The 19,981-nt window shown below is 42.9% G+C and overlaps 1 protein-coding gene across 10 annotated transcripts in view; it reads right to left on the reverse strand.

Annotated features, from left to right (window-relative positions):
* Positions 1–19,981, reverse strand: part of LOC115587137 (alpha-1,3-mannosyl-glycoprotein 4-beta-N-acetylglucosaminyltransferase C) — a 108,064-nt gene that overhangs the window by 75,137 nt on the left and 12,946 nt on the right. For 3 of the 10 annotated variants that reach the window (XM_030426790.1, XM_030426783.1, XM_030426785.1), the window contains exon 2: positions 13,317–13,398. The exons of 1 other annotated variant lie outside the window; for it this stretch is intronic. The gene's annotated coding sequence lies outside the window, so the exon portion shown is untranslated. Of the gene's footprint in view, positions 1–13,316; positions 13,399–16,500; positions 16,526–16,670; positions 16,690–17,043; positions 17,631–17,730; positions 17,999–19,981 lie in introns of those variants that run through there. 6 more of the 10 variants (XM_030426788.1, XM_030426781.1, XM_030426789.1 and 3 more) reach the window with 4 other exon arrangements.

The raw sequence follows: 19,981 nt of genomic DNA on the forward strand, positions 1-19,981 counted from the left end.
AGCCCTGCACTGAGAATCCATCTACTTAGATTAGCTGACAGCAAACAGGCCACCGACTGGAGCCTGCCTCAGTGGACTGACGCCTGTGATGCCTCCAAGCAGCCTCTCCAATGTAATCCCATTTGCCCTCCAAATACTGGGAGTCGCACCTCCTCAGGACCCCTTCTTAAAGTGAAAAATACAAAGAACATAAACACCTTCCCATCAAGCAGGGTGGTGCAAAGACGCCGAGGAGGAAATTGGAAAAGACGCGACAGAACCAACAATTACACAGAAAGAGCTTTTTTTTTTTCTTTTATACGCTGTACTAAAGTCTGACATGTTCTTTTCATATCTGATTTGCCGTTGCAGGCTTGTATCAACAAGAAGCATTTTTCAGTTATGACTAAAATCAGTCCCATTACAAGGACATCTGTCAGGTGTACAATTATTTTTTTTCCCCCAGATAATTACAACACAAATCGTGTGGAAAAGCATTTTTCCGTTTTCTGTTAGTGTATTTGGACGGGCGACATGTAGTGTTTCTCCTCCTAAGCATAAGAACATGTTTGTTGGATGTCCAACTATTAGGGGCAATAGGAAGGAGGAAATTCTAAATAGCAAATAGTGTTTACAGAATTAAATATGAGAAACAAGTTCTAAAATGTTTAGGCAACTATAACATGGTTAATGGTTAAAGGGGTATTCCGGTGTAAATTTAATCCATGGTCTAACACATCGTGACACCGAATAAGAGGGTTATTAATAATAAGTCTAATGGTGTGTTAGACCATGGATTAAGCTCACGCCGAAATATCCCTTTAATGGGGATCTGCAATGTTGAAGTAAACATAAAACCATATGTCCCTTTAACAAGTAACCACAACCATCATTATTTTGTATGGAACACTTTCATTATTTACTGAACACAACTGAGGTTTGACTCTATTTCTCAATAAATTCTTAATATCCTGCTGCCAGCAGATCTTGTTTGACTTGTTTCAGGTCCCTCTGTGAGTAACATCTCAGACAGATCTTCCAATAAAAGATTATTGGAAAAAAGGTTTCCCGTTAGAATGCTGGCTAATCAGCACCGAATAATTCTGGTATAATAATCAAGAAATATTTCTACCCTCAATCACAACATTGGTAAAGTTGGGGGAACTAATGCCATCCTAGTACAGCTAGTATTGGCAACTTGTGAATGCCAAGGATCAATACCAACATGTTTCTCTGCTCTTTTTAGTTCCCCAGCAATTCAGTCAAATTATTGCTTGTGGAAAACTTAATTGTGGTGGTTTTGTTGTAATTGTGATGTTGTCCGGTCACACTGACTCCTGCGTTTTCTGCTTCTGCCATCTTTTACATCAAGTTCCACAATGAAATGGACTTTACTGAGTCATCCTTGATGTTTTGATGTCCACCTTCCTCTAAAGTCAATAAACTAAGTGAACCCAAAGCAAGCATGCTTTTGTAAGTAGAAGAATTTGCCCAAAAAACCACACAGAGTCACTGAGACACAGTGAAAGGCCTCCTCCCGGCTCCAAAGTAATCACACAGACAGCAGCTCCAGCATTTTACTTTGATGGCAGCACTGTGTCTGTAAACGATACCAAGCAATACCCTGTGCTTCTGTTTGTTGTCGAGCCGTCGTGGCCCTGGTTTGTGTCTAAGTGCTGAGTATATTTACCCTCTATCCAGGGCTATGCTTTGTTGCACTCTGTGAAACAAGGTAGAATTCAATTACATGGTGGCCAAGGCCCTGACAAGAGCTCACTCTTGTTTCAATCACCCCACAGGTGGATATGGGGATGAGGAGAAGTGGCGCTCCAGTCACCACACTGTGGACCACCAGAGGGAAATGAGGCGTGAGGTGGCGCTCACAAGGTGGTGGTGGTCAGTGGCACTGATAGACATGCCAGAGCATTGCTAGGTCAGTTAAGAGAACTTTATTTGAAACTTTTGAGTCATAAAAGACACAGATAAGGCGGGTAATGGTGGAAACTGAAAGAAATGAGTTGGTGGAATCTTCATGTTTTGGTTTTGTTTACGCTATTCAGCCAAGATGCCATAATAAAATGTTGGCAATGAACGTTTCCATAAGCCACTGATATGTTCATATTTGTACGTGTCGTAGGCCTATGTAAAATATTGACATATTTATGTTCTATGTTCTAAGATCACATTATGTTTATGACTTCACTAACATATGGGGAGATGTAGGGGATGGCGGTGGAGGTACAGGCAAGAAGGCTGTCGAGCCAGTGCCTGCAGTTCAAGAGTGTGTTTCAACAATTTTGAAATATGAAACCACTGGATATTTATAGAGAGGCCTGGGGACAATTTCCAGCCACGTTTGTGATGAAAAAACAAAAAAACAGAGATGAGACCTCAGGACTTTTCCAGCTGTGTGTGGTGACATAAGGAGGTGTTTTTGATGAGACCTCAGGACTTCTCCAGCTGTGTGTGTGTGGTGACCAAAACCAGTATCTTAACCCAAAACAAGACCTTTTTCCTGACCCCAACCAAGTGGCTTTTGTGCCTAAACCTGATCAAAAGTTCGACAATGTAACAACATAAAATTGAAACCAAATAAATGTGGGTTTAAACACATCTGTTGAATTCATAAATGTAAACAGCCAACACTTATTCTTCAGTTGATTTAAATGGTTTGCTGCAGAAAATGAGGCAAAACAACATCTGTTTCAGGGCCTCCATTCCAAGGTTTGATGCCTTTTTATTATATTGCCTTCAATATTTAATTTTTTTTCTCCAAAAAAAATCCTATAGTCCTCGAGCGCTTCAGGGAACTGTGAGTCCCGAGATGTGTACACTACAGCCATCACACTGATGGCCCACTCCAAGGACCCTGCAAGTGCCCTGTACAAATGAACAGACTCCAATAAAACAAACACCTTCAATCATCATGATTGTCACACTTTTCATTGAGTTCATAATTTCCCTGTGAAAATGGCTGTGGATCCATGGCTGCAGAGACAATTTAAGGCAGTAATCAACCATGTTATGAGTCCACATTGATAATTAATGGGTGGCGATGGCAGTGGGAGGGTGTCACGGGAGCAGTGTAAACCTTGTTTGTGAAGCCCCGTGTATTTTACCTTATTCCCCTCAATAACGTGATATGTTTGTCTGTAGTCCTCAGGGCTGGACTGTCTGCAGTGATTGAATGCCATCTCGCCCTGGAGGAGGCCACATCATTTAACTGCTATTCTCTTCAGCTCCCTATGGGAACTCCTTTTTTTTTGTGCGCATCCTTCCCGCCTCATTGTGTATACAGCCCGTAAATGATATTTATGGGTAAAGCCTGCAGAGGGATGTTGAGATGATAACACAAACATACCACAAGCTGCAGAGTGACAGTGAGAAATATGGCAGGGAATTAGGTGGAGATTGCAGTGTTAAGAGGGTCATGTCTACACGGGAGCCGACTCTCGTCAAAGCTGACGAGAAATTGTGCAGAAAAGATGTAAACTACTGAACTGACTGTTAACACGATCAATGCGTTAACCTAAACTTAACTAAGTTACCTATACATACTAATTACTATATGGACTGTAGCCTCCAATTTGAGACTAGAACAGTGATTACATATTTTGTCAGTGTGCCAGGCAACAGAAGGTTTGTTTGTTGTAAAAAAAAAAAAAAAAAAAAAGCAACATTAACAAGCTGCAATTTCAGCTGAAGTGTTCATAATTCATTTTCATTTTTGTCTCAAATTAAGATCATCAGCACTAACAGAGAATTTTAAATGAATGCTCTTTGAATGTGTTGCATCAGTCTGGCTCACGCTGAGGTTACCTGAGCAGATGGCAGTAGCTGGTTCGGTGAGGCTGAGCAGGTAAAATGATTCAGAAGGAAGAGAGCAGGTCGCAGCCTGCTGTGAGGCGGTCAGCTTTAACTTTTGATTTCTTTTCTCTGTGCCTTTTTAACATTTGCTGATCCTCCTGGGGGTTTGTGTTTTCCTACTTCATCAACATTTGTATTAATAAACGCTAGACTGGACTACTGCCCAAAGAGCTGCCTCTTCCAAAATGCCCTTTGAGTTCTCCAGTGTTGACCAACATCTGCTGCCCTTTAGGTTACAGTGACAGCACCGCAGAGATAGTCCAAATAAACCTCATTAAAGCCACGTTAATTATTGATAGATGCTCAGTAAAATCAATTGAATAGTTTATCGATTATTTGATCCACTGAAAACTATTCACCAATTTATAATCCATATTCATTAGAAGTGATATTTCAAGAAAAACAACTGCTGGTTCCTGTTTATCAAATGTGACAATAATTATGTTGTTAGTTTTTGGATATTCTCATATTTCATAGGCTTTAACCATTAATCAAAAAGTAATTAAGCCCAGTCAATTAATCAACAATCAAAATAGAAGCTGGCTGAAACCAACTTTAAAAGAATGGGGGTGATTGAGAAAGAAATATTTGACAAAATGCAAAAAAAAAAAAAAGAGATTTTCATTACCTTTGCACACTATACCATTTAAGGTCCAAGAGAACACAGCACAGATGAATCATATATAACAGACTGCTATATTTTATGTTAATTCGTAGTACTGACTTTCAGACAGTAACAATATTGCGCCTTTAGGACAGTGGTGACTTATGCAGCTGAACACACACATCTCTCCCTCCTTGAAAAACCTGGAAGGAGAATTTCAAGTTCACCCGGCCTGAGCAGAATTTCTCCTCATGTTTTCTGACTCACATGTGTTTTTCCCTGGGCTAGTTTCAACCAATATTTGTGAACATGAGCAACTCTCCCGAAGCAGCGATAACAAGACAACCAAGAGTGTATGCTGTGATGTCATCAAAAGGTATGACACACAGCTCCAGCCGAACATTTGTTTGCGCTTTTAACCCCACACGAGGCGCTTTGTTCTTTTTCTTTTGTGAAAAGATTTGGACTAAATATATCTTGTGTGCCATCAGGAGGCAATCAGAATGCAGGGAGCACAATCCCAGAGCGTTGGCCTCGCAGGCTAAATATCAATTTGTGCTATGTTACCCTAGAAAACCCATTCAAAATGTCGCATATTGAACCGAGGTCGAATTGAAATCACCAGAGGTATACTCAGTAATGCTGCAAATGCTTTTAGCATCACGGCTGCCATTTTGTTTTTTGAGTGATCGCCACATTCAGAGTCGGCCCTCTTTTAAAATCTGTTTTTCATTCACATGGAGCTCTCTCAGGGACTGGCATGCATTTTTACAAGAAAACCACACTGGCATAGGTCACTGACAAAACAAATATTTGGGTTCTAATAATTCGGTGGAAAATGCATTCAGTTTTAGCACATAAACACCCTAAAACCATAACACCATCTCCTTTTTATTATTGACACACACCTCAGTATTATGGCCCTCTTTTTCCCTTCAATCTCCGCTCTGTCTCTTCTTTCTATTCATCAATCTGTGCTTGGCACTGGTCACTGCATATCAGCTCTGGGCACAGGCTAATCGTGCGTCCCACAGGCTCAGCAGGACTCCAGCAATCTGAGGGCAGCACATTACCCCAGACATACTTTAGTGTGGCACAGCAGCCTGAATGCCATGTCCGCAGAGAGAGAGAGAGACAGAGAGAGAGAGAGAGAGAGAAAGAAACCACTGGCGTTTGGCCCATCATCTGCTTTCAGCAGGTTTTTGGCTCTGTGGAATCACTTTGCACCACTAATGATGTTCTTTCGCAAGCCACAATCCGTCCAAGATCTTTTGGATAGCCATGGGGAGCATGTACAGCATGCATTAGAGGTCATGAATAACCTGGTTGCTATGAATAAGTCTATAATATCCATTGGATTCGAGCGGGAGACTTATATGTAAAGCTTTCAGTTCAAACACGCCTTTGCACTAAAACCACAAACGTGAAGGAGCAGGACTGCATTAAAGTTTGATGAACTAGGTCATGAAATATGAAAGCCCTGATAAAGTGGATGTTAATAGGTTGCCTATGGCTGGACCAAGCCTGTAAGTGAGGTGAACCTCCCTGCTGCAGAAACAACTTATTATGTGTGTGTGCTCAAGTGCTGAAGTGGCTCATGAAAAAAACAGTTTTCTTTCTTTTTACAGTTTGCACAGGATGCAACAGATGTGTCAGTAAAACTGGATGGTCGTTATCCACTTTCCTAATAATGAGCTTTCTTTTAATTAAAGATTTATATTGAGGAAACCGCTCCAAACACCTATTACATAGCTAAACAGGGACATCAAATACACAATTATGCGTGTGTATTCACTACTAGACTTTTGTCAATAATGAACAAAGAACTCCATTTTCCTAAGGTCCTTTATAGCTTCAACACTGAAGTTGGGTCACATCATGTAGGAACTGTCCATGGTGCTTACCTTGAAAGCTCAAAGCTGTTTTCAAATCTGATTCTCCATTTGTGTCAGGGACATATGGGATAAACAATTTTTTTCCTTTTTTTTCAATCTCAGCCAGACTAAAAAGCATGCTGGGACATCTGGACGAGGGTGAGGCTGAGCTGACGGCTGCGTCTCCTGCTGGTGAAACAACCCGCTTATTAAGAGATTAAGATAAAAGAAGTTGATGGACAGGCAGCCAATGACAGCATTTACTGGACTACAGGTTCCAGTGTGCTTCTTTGTTTCCCATCGTTGTCAACTGAATATCTCTAAATTTAGATTGTGGATGGAGCAATAACAAGTGATTTGAAGACGTCGTGTTAAGCTCTGGGACCTTTTTGTTGAGCAGCGCTAAATGACTTAATCGGAAAATGAATCCCCCATTTTAAAGTATGTGTATTTTTATTCTAATAGTTTTTATTACATTTTTTATTTCAACTTATTATAGTTATTTTATTCTTTGCTACATATGTCCCTATGTACTGCCGCGTTACCTGTGAATTTCTCCCAAGGGGGATCAATAAAGGAACATCTTATCTTATCTTATCTTATTTACATCACAGTAAAGGTGCAGCCAATCTACACTCTACTGGTGGAGCTTTAATGAACACACTACAGTCAGCAGCACGAGGCCCCCAAAGACGTTGTCGTGGTGTGAATGAAGAGCCAAGAATGGAAATAAAGTTTACCGTTGTGTTTACACAAGTTTACACCACAAGGAGCAGCGACTCTGATAGGTCAAATTGTCAGAAGAATCTGATAAGAGTGGCTCGAATTAGTTTAAATGAAAATATAGACATCTGGTGGCATTGAATCAACAATTCTATCACAACAAGAAGTGAGTTACGATATTGCATCCATCCATCCATTAATCTGCCCATTTATTATGGGAGGCAGTGCAGGGAGCTGTGGCAGGTCGCACCCTGGGCAGGTTGGCATACGCACAACTAACACAGACAGACAACACATTCACATCAGTTTAGCGTCTGCACTCATAGGAAACTCACATAGACAAGTGGAAGTCATGCAGAATCCACAAATGAAGAACCCGGAAAACCAGGAAGTCGAAGGTTCAGCACCGAGCTGGTGTTCTGTCCAATATTTATGATTTCTTTTGTGTGTGTGGGGGAAATATAACATTCGTAATCCTGTTAGAACCATTTGTTCCCATTATTTTAAGAAATCAATTTTGCTACAGCACCAGCATTTTTTTTTACAACACTTAAACTGAATCAATCAATAATCCTACCGGGCACTTAAACATATATTAAAAACGCAATAGTGTTAAGAGTCGGCCTGACTTCAATATAAAGGCATTGTTCGGTTTAATATTCGAACCAGTCTGAGCTCGGAGAATGCGAGAGATGAATAACATGTTTCTGTTGCTCTTTTGAGAGTGACAAGAGAAAGGCGGAACTTGAAAAGAGGCTGGGAGTGCTAATGAGCCTTATTTTAAGAACACAACACAGCCATGAATATTTAACAGCTTGTCTCCTTGATGAAGCACCAAAATAAAAAGTCTGATGAATTCACCATTCTGAGTGAAAAATGGTCCGTGGAAAGAGGCTGCTGCTTCCAAGACGCTTCGGTACATTGTTACTGTTTCATATCTGTGCTCGCTATAAATGACACAAGCTCTACATTTTTGTGATACTGCAAGAATCGATAAGCGCACACACTCTGACATCCTGATTGCCCAGGTAACTTGTAACACTGGTGACAAAAGAGCAGCTTTCGTTGTGACGAAAGGCCAATAAAACAACAATAAAATCATGCCTTTAAAGCTGTCGCGTGCTTTATATAAGTCAACAATCAACTCCATCACCATCTTCATTTCGCCGTCATTGCAAATGACTATTTATGAGCAATGATGGATAAGCAAATCAACTTTCTCCACACGTTGAAGGAGGACAAGTTTCAAGGTAGCCTGGGAGAGATCCTGCAAGGTGCTAAGTCCCAAGGACTCACTTTGTTGCTAGGCAACAGCAAGGGCACCAGTCCTTTTTCAGGGAAACAACCTCACTCTCCAAAATAAATAAGGATGGAAGGAGCACACCATGAACCTCTTGAGCGGGGTTAAGTCGCTGGGAATAACACTCAGCAAACATCAAGTAGTGCAGCTGCAAAGGGCAAAGAGTTGTTTATGCTCGGTAATTAGATTCTTTACTCTCAGGACACAAAGAAAACATAAAGTGCATCCACGATTTTCACGAGTTTTGGAGAGCGAAAACAGGCTCATTTAAATCTTAACGATATGTGGTGGAGACAAAGTTGTCCTCCGGTTAACTCGAATCAGCCGTTTAATTCAAAGAAGAAATATGAATTTTCTGTTTTTCCGAGGTCGTATTTTCAGGCTCCGTCGACCCTCGAGAGATGGAAGACATATGTAAATGACGTGTGCAGCTTTGTCCTTCATTTTCATAAAGAGAATGCGAGCAAACACCCCTCAGAACAGATCAAAAGGCTACTAGGCTACTAACCACAGTAACTAGGACTCCTTATCAAAGAAGGCCTGGCTTTATCTCATTAAAGCAGGCGAGACAGGGGGGGAAACAGCTCCGGTTCCGAAGGGAAATGAAACAGTTTTGCCCGTATTTGCTTTGTTATTTAGCTCGAATGGCTAAAATTAATTACTCTCATCTTCCTCACTCTATTCATTATTCTAGCTGTAAACACATTAGTCAAATGAAAAGTCTGTGAGCACACCTGGCTTTCTTATCTTCCGCGCCGTAGACGACAGGGTGGTTCAGCTTTCCGGCGCGCTGCAAGCAGAGTATTAAAGAAACCCAGTGCCATTTATGGGATATGGTACCTGCCGCCTCCTCTACCGATAGCTGCCTCCCAGGAAGCCTTAATGTATGAGATTTGTCAGTGTCAATTTCCCGGCTAATCTCTCTGGTCCACCTCGCTGCTGCCTCTGCCTCCCATTCATTCTGCGGCACTGTCTCTACCTGCTCACACTATCCCGCGTAGGATACAAAGGCGACAGGGAAGCCGGGGTATAGGAAATACATCTGTGGTGGCTGATAGTGCAGTGTGACCCCGCATGTGCAACCAGCAGAGTTGATACACATCCAAGGAAAAACTGCGCTGGCTTCATCCAAACTTATTTCTGCCACCGGTCAACGGAGGCACACACTCATGAAACACTCAGATAAAAAACGGCTTTCAAATCGGATTAATGATGCATTCCATAATTGATCAGCCAATAGTTCCTCCAAAATAGCATGATTGAGCACAATATTCTGAAAAACAAAGCTGATTGTCGTTTCTAGCATGAAACACTTGTACACTGCTACTACTATTAGAACACCTGACTAATAACCCTACATTGAGATCACACCTTTCCTGTTCTATTCTGAGTACAGTTCAGAAAATCAAAGAAAGCAAAAAGAGAAATGAGTAGAAAAGTAAAAATGAGCTGCTGATTATGCATTTCCTCCCAAATAGTAAACATATAAATTAGTGTTTACGCAGTGATATCTTCTAAAAAAACAAAACAACTCTCTTTTAATTCATCTTATTTTAGTTGCTGGGAAGCAAGTGAGGGATCACGTGAGTAACACACTGCTGGCAAAAAGGGATGAGACAATTATCAACATAAGTTCATACTGTGTTTCTGCAGGATGAAGAGTTGCATCCGTAGTGTTTGGTGACATTCTTCTTTGAAACTGTAAATTCTCACTGTGGCCAAAACTTGGTCGAGTTTAAAGGCAAGGTTGTGCGATGTCTACCAGTTCGGCATGTAACGATGTCCTTAGCTAAACACTGTGGCTGATGATGACATTTAAGGTAGCCCGACCCCTCAGAGCTGTTGTATGGCACAGGTAGCTCATTAGCACACCACTGTAGTCTCGCTGTTGCTCTGACCCTCTGAACTCACCCAGCAGAGAAAACTGTCTTTGGTCAATACAGCTTACAACCCCCATGCCGGGTTTAAAAGGGTCTTTGTCTCCGTCACCACATGTCAGTCACTTAGCTGTGTTCAGCCTCAGAGGCTTGAAACCAAGTTAGCCGGCTGGTTATGATGAGGAAGCTAAGAAAAACGCAAATCACAACGGCGCGGTTGAGAGAAAAAAAAGGTAACAGTGGTGGCTAATAATAGTGATGGTCTGCAGATATGACACACCGCCAACATCAAATTAACAGAGCATCTTGGGTCCACCTGACTGGGCAGATTTAATAAGAAAAAAAATAATTAAAATCTTCATTTTCATTCCCTCATATCACAACTCCTGCCATACGGCAACTCTGAAGGGACACATTTACATTTAGGGCATTTAGCAGACGCTTTTGGCCAAAGTGACTTACATTGATACGGCAGTGGCTGCCATGCAAGGTGCCGACCAGCACGTTGGGAAGAGTTTGGGGTTCAGTATCTTGCCCAAGGACATTTCGACATATAGACCAGGGAATCGAACCAGCAACCTTCCAGTAACAAGACACTACCTTTTTGCGCTCTCTGTTGGGCTGCGTTTTAAAGCACGACGTTACAACGGTACAGTGCTCAGAAGTCAATGGCGGTCAGCCCAACCCTAGTTCAAAATGAGCAGAGTTAGCCATATTCTAGTTCATTTTTTTTTGTTTGTTTGTTTTTCATCAAAAATGTTTATTTAAAATAAAAAACAGGCTGATTTTAGCTGCATGTCTTGGCCAAATGATGGCTAAAACACTCATGCTTGGAATGACAATGTGACAACTAATGTGGTAATGCGTAATAAATGCAGTGGAGAAAATAGAGCGCGTACACGTTTGACACTGCAAAGTAATGCAGGGTGCTTTTTTTCTAAACTGCAGCTCACAGAGGGCTCAGAGTTCAGCTGACCAGGTTCAGCAGCGACACTGACATCCGGCACTGTGAGACTCAGACACAAAGGAGGGATAAACTGCTAATCAATATCCAAAGAAAAGCCCTTTGTTGCAAATGTATTGCTCTGACTTCTGAATAGCTAACGTGTTATTTGAACACAGTGAAAAACCGGCATTACTCGCGATAAGAGGAAGTATATGTTTCAGCACCAGACTGGAATTTGGCAGGCTGCGAGGTGCAATTTGCCTTAAGTTCTGCAGTGGGCAAAATGCAAATTTAGGCTACATTAAGGAGGCCCGTGTTCTCTGCTCATTACCGTTGGATACTGGCAAACTGCAGAACCTCCCGGGCCAATAGCATTACAACATCACTTAATTAAAATAATTCTGCAAAAAGCAAAAAAAAAAAAAAAAAAAAAACTAAATGAAGAGCTTGACTTACATTAGCTTCAGACTTAAGAGGATGACATCCAGACTGTAGCATTGAGAAATTAAAAGTTGGAACATCTTCAGAGCTGCAGGTGCTCGCAGTATGTCTCTAGTTATTTTTAGACTGGAACTTTTTCCCTTTTTCTTTTTTTCTGGTTTGTGCAATTTTTAGTGTTGATCACACACTTTCTTGTTTGGTCTGTTTCCTGCTGTGTTGTGTCCCATCAAAGGAGGACATAAGCTCGCTTCTGCTGCTTCAGCTTGTTAGAAAAGTATGTGATTTCAATGTGTTGACACGTCTCCACCAACATAAGCTCCCACAAACAGTTTTTTCAGTCAGCACTTTGATGGTGTGTTCATGACATTTCTTTTTTCCTGTAAATATACAGTTTGTCACAAGTTTGTTTGCTATATATAACGGCTAGTTTTAATGAATCTTCAGTCCCTGGGTTAATAAAAATCTGACATGGTCACGTCGCATTTGTGCGTAATTGTGTTGAAGGAACTTTTAATCTCTTAAAGCTTTGAAGTTTGGTGGCTCTGCAAGTGAACCGCAAATATCCACAAAGTGGGACTAAGTGTAAATAATAGTTTGCCCCTCAGTAAATGATTTTTTTAAGGCCAGGAGCATGCAGCTGATGAATTACATCGCTCAAAAGTAACCAAAATGCACCCCTCATTTGACATTCACAACAGAGATCCATTACCGTATTGAAGGCAGCAGTCTAAAGGTTGATCTGTAGGTCAGTAGTTAAGAAATCTGAGAATAAGCAAAGAAGGCACACTCTGAGAAATGGATTACATTTTGGGGAAATGCGCCCATTCACTGCCTTTTTAAGAGTCTGATGAGAAGATTGCAGTCTGTGCAGTAAATATGAAGCTACAGCCATCAGTTAGTTAGTTTAACACAGCAAAAAGACTGGAAACCATGGAGAACCAGTGACGTGCAGGTCCACCCATAACTCCCAAGCATGGACGAGGAATGGCCGAGTCATGAAGCTGAAATGAGCATTTATCTCTACAATATGGTCTCCTTTTTACTACATACTAACCGTACTGAATGGAGGGAGATGAGGCTATCTGAGCAAACTCACCCATCTTTTGCTTGAGTGGTTAAGTCCCCAACCTAATCTCACGACATGATCTACATGGCATATCGGAATGCATATTAAGCGGATTCTGATTCGACAGCCAGCATCCGCCATCTCCTCGCATCGTTTGGAACAATCTGTCAGTTTATTTACTGCTGTGAGTGGGGGAGGAAGAGGTAAGAGAGACAGAACATACTTTGTACTGTGCCCTGCTCCCAGCAGTAAAGTTAGCACCTTGGAGAGCGCTACAGCGCTCAGTCTGGTCCTGTCCTGCAATAATATTGTGCAAAAAGTGGGTTCGTGGGTGGGATGGATTAAGGCGGTTGATTAACACATAATTTTGTGGGTCAGGCGGCACAGATTGGCGCTCATAATGGGTCAGTTGGTGGTAGGTGGATATTTAACTTGTCATACAGCATACGGCTGTTATCTGCTTTTACCAGTCGTCCTACTAAACTACGCTAAGTGAAGCTAACATTAGGGGTAAATTCACAAGAATTGCCTTTAAACAAAACCAGCAAAAAAAAAAAAAGTATTGGATGAGTGACAGGAGAGTGCTGAGAATGTACACGTGTGTGTGTGCGTGTGTGTGTGTGTGCATCGCAGTCTCACCTTGACATTAATAATTCAGCTGGCTGCATTCCATTAAGATCTGGAGGAACTTCACATGTCCAGGCTCACTGCAGAGTGTCAGCTACGAAACACAAAGAGGACACCGAGTCACACACAACATGACCACAGGTGCTGGAATGTCAATGATCTTAATGTGCTCTGATTTATCGATCAGTAAGCTTTCACTTTGCTAATGATCACGTCAGGATGGAATTAACATACCGCATTATTGTTCAATAAATTTCTTAGCAAAATGTTAGTAAAAACCAACAAAATGAGCAAACAACGTTTTTTCTGAGTGAGTTTTGTCAGATGTAGGGCAAGCAGTGGACGGTAGCTCACTGCTCAGAACATCTCTCACACATTGGTAATAACCTTGGAAAAAAATGATCTTCTTAATATCAGAAGTACTGAAATGTCTCTCTGTTACTTTCATTCAAAGTGGAAATGATGGAAACCCACGCACCATCCAGCACGCACACACATGCATACACATAACATAATCATCCTGGAGGTAACGACTGCGGAGTGAATTCACATTCCTCTCCACTCTCTGCTTTCTGTCTTTTTCGCCTCGCCTCGTCTCTGAATGTCAGAATTCATGCTTTACAATAAAATTCTGACACTGTGTCTGAGCTTAATTGTTGAAGGTTCCACTGAAATGAGGTTTTGATGGCCACTTTACTTATCTTTATATTCCTATATGGGCTATTAAAGCCCAGACTGAGCATAATATCTGACCTGTCAATCTGAATCCTTTAGCTGAAGACAAATTGTGATTTAAGTCACTTAAATTCATCAGCAGCTCGTCACTGATGTACAACTCGTCCCCTTTGGAAATGCACGGATGTAATGTGTCCAAAAATACGTAAAATCCTGTGAGAGCAGTGTTCGCCGCCGCCCTGTTTCACGCCATAATTCGAAAATGTTCACTCTGTATGGCACATTGATTTATTTCCCACTAAGCATAAGGCCATCAATTCGCTGCACGCGACATTGCGGCTTGTTCGAGACCGTCTAGGGAGGAATTATCATGCGCGATGATGACGATGAGCTAAACCCATAGAACAGATGCAGGCCTGATGTTGAATTCAAAGCACAATGAAACATTTCACTTCAAAGCACAGCAGACTCTCCGGAGACATTCTGCTGACGGTACGCGGCAGCAATCTGCAGAAGACTGGAAATCCTCTGTAATTCCGAGGAATCAATTAAATGGGGATTTTAATTACAAGTTGTCAAGGCTGTGCTGATGAGCATCATGTGCGAGACGTCCTGCAGTAAAAAAAAAAAAAAGTGAAATATATAACAACGGTTTTGAATCAGTGGAAACAAAACATCATTATCTGGTTTGACATGTTTTAGTTGAAGGATTGAATCAAAATATATCTAATTTTAAGAAAAACTCCACCCTTAGTCTTGTAATGATATCAAACTGCACTGAACAAAACTCTGAAGTTTTCCACCCAACAATCAAATGCAGAACGGCGAAAGGAAGTCATTTTGTTGCCTTCCCAAACCAAAATTAAAGCCTTAAAGTGTCCAACTGGGAAAATCCAAGCGTGCTAATGAGCGCATATTACAAACAATAAAGTTCCAAATGCATATGTTGCGCGATTAGGATTTTCCCCATGATTACTTCACTCCTTACTTTTGAGGCGGTCATAAAAACACTGTCGCTTCACAATGAACATTATCCAACAATAATGTCACAAACTGCTGTGGGAGTCGTTTTAATGGGCAAAACTGCAGTTTTTTGTTGTTTTTTTTTCCCAGTGAAGTCCCGAGCAGTATCCAAACTGATGTAACAATGAGACCGGACTGCGGTAATAAACCAAAGCGCAGGCCTAGCAGCGGACCCTGGAGACTTGATTATGCCGTTCGTGTAACCCATTATAGCGGGGCTGGCAGTGAAAGCCATCACAGCGACACAACTTCTGCATAATGAAGCCTGGTATACTGTGAACAACATGCAAGCTAAATGTGTGTGAAAAAGCCACAAACAGCAGACAAAACACTCATCACCATTGCAGTAGCAGTGTCTGAATCAACATTTGGCTCAGAAAAGGTCACTTTTGTCTCTTCAAGTTGTGGTGTTCCATGACCTTCCCTAACAACGGGCAAATATCTGTGAAGGTGTTTGGGAACGACTGGCCTCAAACTTCTTTCAGGGAACTTGTCACTTCTTGTGGACGTCTCTCTTCTCACGACACCTTTGCATGACAGCTCCACATATAGCGAACACACCGTGAACCTGTGAGGCATTAGCATGATAAAAAGGTAGAGGCATCCACGCGGCATGCTTCACCCTCACTGCTTAATTCCTGGTCCTCGCCCCCCCCCCAAATGGGAGAAAATATTATCAGTGTTGTTGTAAACACAAGTACAAATCCCCGCTGTTGTGGCAGTCACACTGAGAGACTTCTGATGTTTCGCAGTCATTTCCATTCCACTGGCAGCATTTGCATTTGTTTGATTTCCAGCAGCAGTGCGCGCTGCCTCTTTGCGCAACAATACAGACACAAATAAATTAAGATCCATCCTCTTTCTTGCAGAGATTATTTATCTCCCTACTCAGGCTGTCTGAACTTTGGAAAAAAAAAAACAACACAGCTCCAAGTTATTCAATGCTATTCCCATACCCGTCGCCCACTGCCTTGACAGTGAAGACTACAGTCGGCCGTAAGCCTGTGCAGGTTTTTTTTTGTGTAAAATATCAGCCTTATACAACGGCTAATAAAGAATCTGTTTAGCCTACTTTGGTGTGCAGATGAATCATTGTAATATAATGCATGCCTATAGCTGTAACCCCGCTGCTAATCCTTCCGCAGAAAATCAATTTTTTGCAAAGGCTTTCGGCTGCCCTCAGGAAGACGACTCACAAAAACTAGTCAAACCAGCGATCAGAATCAAACAGACTGAAATCAGACGGAGCACGCCGTACAACCCAGCAACAAGTCGCTGCCAGGGTTGAGAACACGCCATTTCATTCTCGTCAGCCCTCTTAAAAAGACAAACATGATATAATTAGGATGATTAAGATGCGCAGAGACTAAAGGCCAACAGTGTTAACATAGCTGGAGATAATAAAAGGATTAGGGGTGACTCACTTAGAGAAAGATAATGGCATTTTGAAATAGAAAAACAGGAATTCATTAAGCGAGCGTGATTGACAGCTGAATACCTGAGTTGAACAGCACAGAGAAGAAAAAGAAAAAAAAAAAAAGTGCTGAATACATTTGCTCCACAAGCCTGTCCTGGAGGGAAAGACCGGAAAAGTCACTTAAAGTGCCACATAAAGCCAGGTGGGGAAGAAAGGAAGAAAAATACACACACACACAAAAAAAGGCGCACCTTTAGGAAAAAGAGAGAGCAGATCTGCAGTGAGCAGATGAGCACTGACCCAATCTGACCCACTTCTCCCTGATTTATGGTTTATGGTCCCCCAGCAGACACAGCTTTGTTCTGGGGGGTCATAAATCTCCCGCACCTCAGAGCCGATCAGCTGACCCTCCGATCCTGGCAGCAGCACCCCCTCCCCCTCACTCCTACCCTTCGCAGGGTGCCGTCCGCCGGATCTCTCAACACAGGGCAGGAATCAGCCGAGCCACAAGCGCAAGGCAGTTAATCACCGTGCGCAGACAATGGCATGAAATAGAGCCAAGCCGGCCCGGCAGGCGATTCATCGCAGTCGCTAAAGCACTCAGACGGGACGGCCGAGGTTTACCTGTGCGGTAACCTCTGCTCCGACGCGCGGGGAAGGATGTCCTGAGGGTGGAATCAAGTTCTCACTGCTCCAGACGAGGAGCGGGAGTGAGGAGAGCTGCGATGACACCTCGATGGAATGCAAACATGACACGATGACACAGTTTTGTGTTCACGCCTGCGGCCATGTTAAAAAAAGGAAGCAAACAAACAAAAAAAACCCAATCCGGACTAATTATGAGGCGCATTAATTAATTGGCGCGCCGAACAGAGAGCGGATGAGAAGTTTGATCGGCAGGCAGGGAGACCACCGCGCACTGCAGCCCGGCTCAACTCAGCTCAGCTCAGCAGGTGAGCTGTTGTAGCGTGGAGTGAGTTGTTTTGGTCTGGAATCGGGCATGGTGACACGTCTGCGCGAGAAGACGGCGAGGACGGAGAGACTCAGTAGCGGAAAAGTGTGTGGTGGTGGTGGTGGTGGTGGCGGTGGGGAGGGGAGGTTAATTTGAAAGGGAGGAGAGAAACAGCGTGAGAGATGTATCGCGGCTAGAGAGGAGCCGGATGCGCCTCCACTAAAGACATCAGCCCGAGCGGCACCGCGGGAGGGCGCGAGTCAAACTGCCCGTAAGAGTTGGCGGAAAGCAGCGCCGTCATTAACAAAAAAAAAAAATTTAAATTAAAAAATAATAATAATAATGGTCAGCGCACTCACCGGACTAAAGCACGTGAACGCATCTCCGCGTTCAGCCCCTGTCGCCGTGAGTGCGCGCCGGGAGGGAGCTGTGCTGATGCTCTGCGCACGCCACCGGTCTAAATGATCTCCATGACTCATGCGGGAGCAGATAATTGGCTCTCTGAAAAGTGGGATAAACACTCTTAGTATAGGCGGTGAGTAGCCTGTCGATGAGGATGTCTTGTGGGTTTTTTTTTTTTTGTCTTCCCACTCCCGCGCATGGATATTCTTTCTCTCTCTTTCTCTCCCTCCTCCTCCTCTTCTTCACTCTTTCGATGGCTCTCAGGAGACCCCCCACCCCTCACCACCTCCTCTCCCCTCCTCCCCTCCCTCGCAACCCCACCTCCACCTCCCCCCCTTTCATCCCCCTCCCAAAAGCACAACTCTCCTCGCCAAGGTGCCACTGACTTGTTCCTGCTCAACCCTGCCTTCTCATTGGTTCTTTCCACCCTGATCCCCCCCCCCCTCCACACACGCGCGCGCACACACACACACACACACTTTCTACTTTCCCCCTGTCTTAAAGGAACAATGTATTCAGGCCCCCCCCCCCCCACACACACACACACCCACACCCTCACAGAGTGTATCATGATGAGGAGTGTTGGGCAAAACTAATTACAGTTTAGGGTCTGAGCACTGGGACAGACCTCAATAATTCATGAGCTCAATTGAATGGGTGACGGCAGATGTGTACCTGAAGAAGCGAAGCTGAATTAGATTTTTCTTGGAGACACCGTGCTGGCATCGCTCGTGCCGTGTGTGTGCGTGTGTGTGTGTGTCTGGGGATAGAGGTGGCCAGAAAAACAGGATATTAAGTAATCACTGACATATATCGATCCCTCTCAGCGACCACATCAACAGGTCTGTCTGTGGAGCAGCTCCAGGTACGTGGCCTCACCAACAGGTTAAGTCAGTTTTTTTTTTCCTTTTTTTAACAAAAGGGACTATCAGGTTAGTTAAATAGAGTCGGGATCTGGCCAAAAGCTCTGGTTTCAAGGTAATGTATCACCATCGGAATACTTTAATAACGGTAATGCCTTCGTTTTGGCTTTGAGTTCTGAGAGCCTGAAATTTCGGAGTCATTGGATCATTAAAACATCCTTCCAGCCTTGAGATACAGTATGCACTCTTGTGTTGCAGACAGTGCAAATCCTGTAATTATTTCCCGCAGAAATCCCAGTGTAACCAACTGATATTAGAAAAAGATCTCTTTGCTCTGCCGCCTGCAACTCTTTCCGTTTCTGGGAGAATTTAATAAATTCAGACCGACTCCGCAATCTCGCTGAATAGTGATGCCACAGTCACAGTAGGCGGCGGAACGGGTGGCACAGAGCGCTCGAGCCAAAACACCACTGTCATTTACTCCGCATTAAACCCGCAGTCAGAAACTCTGTGCTTTAGATGGCTATTTTTATATAACTACAGAAGTTTTTCTTAATGATTTCTTAATAATCAGATTCTGACTCATCCAGGTTGGATAGGTAATAAAAAAAAAAAAATACAAATATGTTTATGACAGAGAGCTGAGGATCACTTGAGGAGTCTCCACACTGCAGTTATTGTTCTTACATAGCCGTGAACGACCTCGTCCCCGTACATCCAAAATTAGCATCGTGCTATCAAAAGAAATGCACACGAATGCCAGATCAAGACCTCTACATCAGGAGAGCCATCCCTTTTGTCCAGAGGGGCCGCCAGAATCAACAAAATAAAAGTTGCTTGTAGCTGCTTTAAAGGGGCTGTCTATAACAACTGTTGCTGCTGGACTGTGGATTTCTTTTACCCAAAAGTCAAAAATACACACTCTCGAGTACCCCTTCCTCCGCGCCGTTAACAAAACTAACAACAGGCCTCCAGCACGACACAGAGGTTCAACTGAGCCACTTTAAGTTTCAAAACATGAACAAGTAGGGCATATTTTCTCCTCTAAGGAAAATGTTGAACTGAAGTACATTCCTTCTCAAGTTTAAACTGATCATTTTCATGAATTTTAACCAATATGAACGTCAGCGCACCACTACAGCAAGAAAGCAAGTCCATGCAATTCCAGTTGTGATGTTCATTGTGATGTTTGACAGCAATCGACTGTCAAACACTCGCTCTTTGGGTTGACAGCTTGGGTTCGGTTGCCAACCCAAAGCGACATGGGCACGAAACCCAGCAATCAACTATCTTACTCCAGGGAGTTACGTTCTGTTGCTTCAGATCATCATTTATTCATGCAAAC

Source organism: Sparus aurata, chromosome 8, assembly GCF_900880675.1.
Source record: "Sparus aurata chromosome 8, fSpaAur1.1, whole genome shotgun sequence".
NCBI lineage: Eukaryota > Metazoa > Chordata > Actinopteri > Spariformes > Sparidae > Sparus > Sparus aurata.